This window comes from Mandrillus leucophaeus, unplaced genomic scaffold, assembly GCF_000951045.1.
Source record: "Mandrillus leucophaeus isolate KB7577 unplaced genomic scaffold, Mleu.le_1.0 Scaffold626, whole genome shotgun sequence".
Lineage (NCBI taxonomy): Eukaryota > Metazoa > Chordata > Mammalia > Primates > Cercopithecidae > Mandrillus > Mandrillus leucophaeus.
This window is the reverse complement of record NW_012106764.1, coordinates 1,013,038-1,019,304: the sequence shown is the minus strand read 5'-3', so window position 1 is coordinate 1,019,304 and position 6,267 is coordinate 1,013,038. Positions and strand designations below refer to the sequence as shown.

The following is a 6,267-nucleotide window of genomic DNA, read 5'->3' as shown; positions in this document are numbered from 1 at the left end:
ATGCACTGTTAAGTACTGAAGCAATACAATGGTAACCTTAACAAAACAGCAATTTGAAGGTTAAACTGCCATTTCTAGTTTGTATCTCAATAGTGCATCTTTCTTTAAAATGTATGCTTAATTACATTAGAGGCATGGGGAATAAATCATATTCCCCTTGCCTATGGTGGGGATCACCTTATGGATGCAAATATCAAGATCTATCTTTAGATTTATTAGTGACAAATATCAGCCCATTGTCTTAATGGTGAAATAACATCATCTACTAGCACAGGATACGAATTTAATTTAGTGAAATATCTTTAAAAAAAGAAAAGCTCTGAATCACAAGCCATATGAGCTGGAAGCATTCAGAAAAATAACTCACGCCTGGCTCTTAGCCTCAGAAGGACCCCAGAATCACCTGGGGAGCTTTCAAAAAATGCATTGCACAGGCCCCACCTCAGACCTATTAAGTCAAAATCGGTAATGATAGGGCCCAGTAATCATTTTTAAAAACCTCCCAGGTGATTAATAATTGCAGCCTATAAGGAGCACCACCCATATACATCAACCCCATGATTGCACAAGGGGGCTTTAGCCCCACAGGGGAGATCGCTGGTGCAGGATTCCCAGGGATGGCTGGAGAGTCGGGTCCACAGCCTGTGGCCCCAGCTGGCCCCCTTCCTGATTGGATACTGTGCCTTCGCATCTCTTTGCTTTGGTTCTTTTTTCCCTCAATGGCCCAGGTTTCTACCTCATTCACTAATTCATTAGACTTGTGTGGAGCACCTACTATGTGCCAGATAACACCATTCCTGGAATATTCCCCTATGTCTTAGCTCTGCCAAATCTTTTCCATTGTGGTGATCTTCTTAGCACTCCTAAAAGGCAAGGCCTCCTTCAAGCAACAGTTTCTGACTGCTCTAACCACAGGAGGGAGCCAAGCACTCCACTCTTTTTTCTATAAATCCACAGATCGGAAAAATCAAGCAGAGGGCAAGTGGATCACAGGAGGCAGGGCCTGCAGGGAGTGGGTAAGGGCTGTAAGAAATGACCTCCGAGTGACCTTTCAGGCTTGAGCCACCGTGCTGCCCACCTGAAGAAGGCCATGGGGTACCCCAAATACAACAGTCTTCACAGGCAGGCACACCTAGAACTTCACTGGCTGAGAGTTCGCCTGGACCATCACTTGTAAAACAACCAGAGAAAGTTGTACAAAGATCCAGTGTGGCCAAGTATATAACTGCTGGAACAGAGCAAGTGCCCAATCAACAGAGACTTCCATCTTCTGAGAGCCCCTCCCCTTCCTTTTCTCCCTGTTTTCTTTCATCCTCGTCCTATTCTCTTTCCTTTTCCTGAGAAGCCACATAGCACAGGGAAAGCCTGAGCTGCAGAGCATTCAGCCCTCTGGGTAGCAATTCATGATGGAGCCTGTCCTGCGGAGACCATCCTATAAATGTTAAGTTGTAGCCTTTACATGTTCCAAGGATATGATGAACACTGCCTCAAATGGCCTTGTCTGTCACCAATCCTTCATCAGATCATCCCTCAGTCAGAGGATCTGAGGCAGAAGCCTGTGGTGACCTGCAGGGTCCTTGCTCTGCCCTCCCCAGCCCTCCTTGGCCTCCTGGCCCCATTGGTGAGTAGTCCTTGGGCCTCTGTTGACTGGTGACTGAAACTCACTGCCACATAAGGCAGCCACTGTCAGGCTGTCCCTGTTCTAAATGAAAACTTGACTCTCCCCCAGCACTTCTGCCTTTGGCCCTTCAGAGATTTGAAGCCAGAAAGATGCCCCTGAGTCTTCTCTCCTTCAGACTTTAACCAAGAAATCCCTGCCCACCCTGGTGAGATCTCCAATTTTTTGTGGTCCTCACACCTGAAGATACCTGGTTTGGTGTGGTGGCCCCGGTGAGGACAAGGGGAGTCTCTAAGGGTTTGTTCTATGCTATGAACCATAATACACTTGTCAACACCAGCCAAGATCACATCAACCTGGGAGCGGCAGGTCAGCCTCCTCTTTCCTGTCCACCTCTGGTTCCCAGATTGGTTTTTTATGAACAAACCAAAGACTGAGCTCCCCAAGATGAGGTATTTATAGTTGGGGGTTTGGGCACAAAGGCAGACTGGTTCCACCAGCCCCCTGCCCACTGTCTGTGGTTCCCTCTCCCTCTTCTCTGTGGCTGTCCCAACATGCAGATTGGTATCTATCTATTAGCCAACACCCACAAGGCTCAGCTCTCAATCACAAAAAAAAAAAAAAAAAAAAGAAAAAAAAAACACTTGAGACTCCAACTTCTAGATTCTTTTCCTAGGAAATGCAAACCCATTCTTAAATGAAAAGTCGCGTTCCTACTGTCAGCTGGGTACCACCAGAGTTGGTCTTGACCAGTAGGTGGATTGACTGATTCTTCCCAGAGCTGTGAATGAGGATACACCTTCCATGCTGACCCATCTGTCACTCCCTTCATTTCTCCCTCCCTCTCAATACACACACACAGACACACACCCAGGGACACACATACGGAGACACACAAATACACACACACAGACACACACAGAGATACAGGTATACAGAGACACGCAGAGGTAGACACACCCAGAAACAAACAAAATAGACACAGACACACACATATAGACACACACAGAGAGACACATAGAGAAACACACATACAAAGACACATACAGGCATACAGAGAACACACACACAGACACCCAAAAAGATACACAAACACACGAAGAGAGACACACAGATATCACACAGACACAGAAGCACAGACACAGAGACACACACAGACACAGAGATACATGCAGACACAGACACACACACAGATGGCCTTAGCATCCAGCTTCAGGGCAATGCCCTCAGGCATAGGCACTGTCCCCATTTCATCCCTGTATCCCCAGCAAAGGGCCTGCACACAGTATGTGCACAATAAATGTTTGCTGAACTCAACAAAGCCACAGGGAAGACAGTCCAGGCTGCTTAGAGCAGCTGCTTAGAGCAGCAATGAGAAAAATGAGTCCTGTCCAAATTTCCTTGTGATTAAATCCTGCATATAAATTTCTAACTGGAAGATTTCGTATTGTAAAAACATTTCTGAGACCCTCCCCACTTCCTTTCCCACAAAGCCCAGACTCCATCATGAGCCCCCGTGACGTGGCCCCTATTCTCTTGGCTACAGCCTCTTGGGGAGAGTACAGTCTCAGGCAATTCTTCTCCGGGAGGTTCCCAGATTATCTTTGGCCTACTTGTGTGCCCCCAAGAAATCTGGGATCCTGGGAAACCCCATTATCAGACAGTGCCTGCTCACCAACAGTCCTCCTGCCCAAGAGCTTCCTGAGCAATACTGAAACCCAGGTTTGCCCGACTCCAGAGCCTGTGCTTGAAACCACTGTGCCCCACAGCCTCCAGCACCGTCAGCAATGAGAATCCCCAGATAAGATGAAAACAGCGTTCCCAGCCAGGACAGCAAGGCCCATGGCTGCAGCAGGAAGAGTCACAGGAGGAACTGGGCGCGGTTTCATGAGGAGGCGATTATGGTTGTCAGAGGCACCTCAGAGGCTGGATGATGACATGCGAGAACATTCCTTCATTCATTCCTAGAAAAGAGACATTACAGAATATGGTTGAAGCAAAGGGTCTAGCGTCAGACAGAGCTGGGTTTAATTCTTGGCTCTGCCACTCAAATGCCAGGTAACCTCGGCCAAGCCATCTGAACTGCCTACTCTTGCTCGAGTGTAAATTTGAGAATGATCATATCCCTATTTCAAAGGTTGTTGTGAAGATTAAATGAAATAATGTGTATAAGATAGTTATTAGACCCTCACAAAAGTCTTACAAGGTAGATATTGTTATTCCCATTTTACATTTGAGAAAACTGAGGCACTAGGAGGGAAAAAGGGGTTTCCAAATTTGCCCGGACCCAGTGGCTGGGACCTCTAATCCCAACAGTTTGAAAGCCCGAGGGGGGCAGTTCAGTTGAGGTCAAGAGTTTGAGACCGGCCTCACCAACATGACAAAAATCCCATCTCTACTAAAATTACAAAAATTAGTTAGGCACAGTGGCGGGCACCTATAATCCCAGCTACTTGGGAGGCTGAGGCAAGAGAATCGCTTGAATCCGGGAGGTTGAGACTGCAGTGAGCCAAGATCACACCACTGCTCTCCAGCCTGGGCAACAGTGCAAGACTCTGACTCAAAAAAAAACAAAAAACAAAAAAGGTTTCCAAGTTTGCACAGCTTGTCACTGGCAGAGGCAGAGGTGGGACATAGAATACAATTCTGCCTGATTCTTCAGCCTCTGCTGATAGCCCATCTCACTTTCTCTCTCCAGCTCAGAATGTGTGGAGTCCCCTGCCATCTGAGTGACCTCTCTTGCAGGGCCAGGAATCACCATGGCCTGGCAAAACCAGCCTCAGTGCCCTCAGTATCTGTGGTTGCTCCTTCCCTGGAGTCCTTTGTGGCACCAGAAACTGACTCTTCCTGCCTCCAGTTGTCTTCTAGATCTGAGAGGACAAAAGCCCCACATCCTCCCAGCAATCCGTGCATCAGTAAAGGTTGCCTTGCTCCCTGTCTGCAGTGGGCAGTAGGTGCCTCCCAGGCTGAAGGCCTCTCCTGCTTCAAGAAAGGACCTATGCAGCTTCTGAACCCACTGTTACAAGCCTATGGACAGGGAGTGAGTGGCCTGTGCTCACAGCAGATGCCCGGTCCACCACTCTGCCTCTGGCAGCCAGAGACACTCACCCCAGTGTGAGCTATTTAGGCCACTCTCAAGAGGTCCTGGCCCATCTCACCTCCCCTCTTCATCCCTCTCAGTTCAAAATGTGGGCCTCCTTGATTTCATAGTTCTCTTTTCCTGTTACCTAGAGGACACGCTCTCCCCACCCACCTGCAAACACATGTGGGAGTAGCCATCTGAACATCATGAGCAAAAGGTAGGTTTTTAAAACTATAACAGATGGTGAGAACATAAGAATCACCTTAGGTATTATAGTTGCTAAAATTATCCTCCTGCAAGAGATTTTAACATGGAAGAGCCTGAGGTGAGGCTCAAGAAGCTGCATTGTTAACCCTGGGGTCTCCTGACACCAGCCTTCAGGGCCTTGCTGCTTTAACGCTCCTGATTAAAGGTCCTGAGGAAGGACACCAGTCATTAAAACCCAGCCAGGACCTCCAAGGTGAAAACTGACAAAGCACAGGCTCCCGTGTCAAACAAATCTGATTCACATCCCAGCTGCACCATTTTCTAGCTGTGTAGTTGGGGTCTAATGACTTCCCATCTGTGAGCCTCAGTTACCTTTTTCTGGGACCCCTCCCTCATGCCTATTTTTAGAGTTATCATGAGGATTAAGTGAGGAATTATACATTGACTAAATGGCTCAGAACAAGTGAAATCAGACTCCCTTCAGTCTCTGCTTCCCTCTCTACCAGGGGATCTCATGCCCATGTCTCCAGCTTAGCATTTGTTGCAACACATTGAGAACATCTGGGTATATCTCCCTCTGCAATAGGCTGTGAGCTCCTCAAGGACAGGAGCCAGGATTAAACCCTCTTTTTATTTCCAGGGCCTAATGCAGAAGAGCCCAGCACACAGTAGGGTCTCCATGAGTTGTGGGTCTATTGAAATAAAGAGAGAGGACATTCATTGTGTCCTTCCATCCCTGGAATCTCAGTTAGTTCATACAAAAATAACAAAACCTACCTGTGTTCACTGAATTACTATTTAGTACCAGGCCCTGTGCTAGGGACATAGCATACCTCACTTCTAATCCTTATTCATCCCTGTGGATATATATTACTAACCCTGTCCCCACCACACACATGCACACATGTCCTGGTTTTTTTCTGTTTTGTTTTTGTTTTTTTGTTGTTGTTTTTTTTTCACTTAAGAGGTTACTATGGTTCAGAAAGATGAGGTATTTTGCCCAAAGTCATATAGCTAGAGGATATCAGAGTCAAGACTGACACCCAAACCGTAGCTCCAAAGCCTGTCCCTCTCCACTGCAGCAACAGCCTCTCTTCCACAACTAAGGACAAATGCCTTTGCCTGAGGATCCTTCCCGTTTCTCAAGACTTGTTGAGGTCAAGGTGAAGGGCATGAAAGGAGCCAAGCAAACTTCAGTGTCAGCCACGTGCCTTCATGCCCATCTGATACGTACTCATCTAAAATTCTCCACAGACTGAAGCCATAAAATCATAGCCTTATTTAGTGGTCTCTCCAAGTCCAGCTCTGAGGCAGCTCCACAACTCTTGGCTAGGAATATTAATTCAAATTACTCACGCAG

At 47.2% G+C, this 6,267-nt stretch overlaps 1 protein-coding gene across 1 annotated transcript in view; it reads left to right on the top strand.

The window, feature by feature from the left end:
- LOC105554076 (putative selection and upkeep of intraepithelial T-cells protein 1 homolog) overlaps nt 1-4,555 on the top strand; it is a 224,565-nt gene extending 220,010 nt beyond the window's left edge. The window contains exon 10 of the mRNA XM_012000343.1: nt 4,322-4,555. The gene's annotated coding sequence lies outside the window, so the exon portion shown is untranslated. The remainder of the gene's footprint in view (nt 1-4,321) is intronic.
- Nucleotides 4,556-6,267: the final 1,712 nt, after the last annotated feature.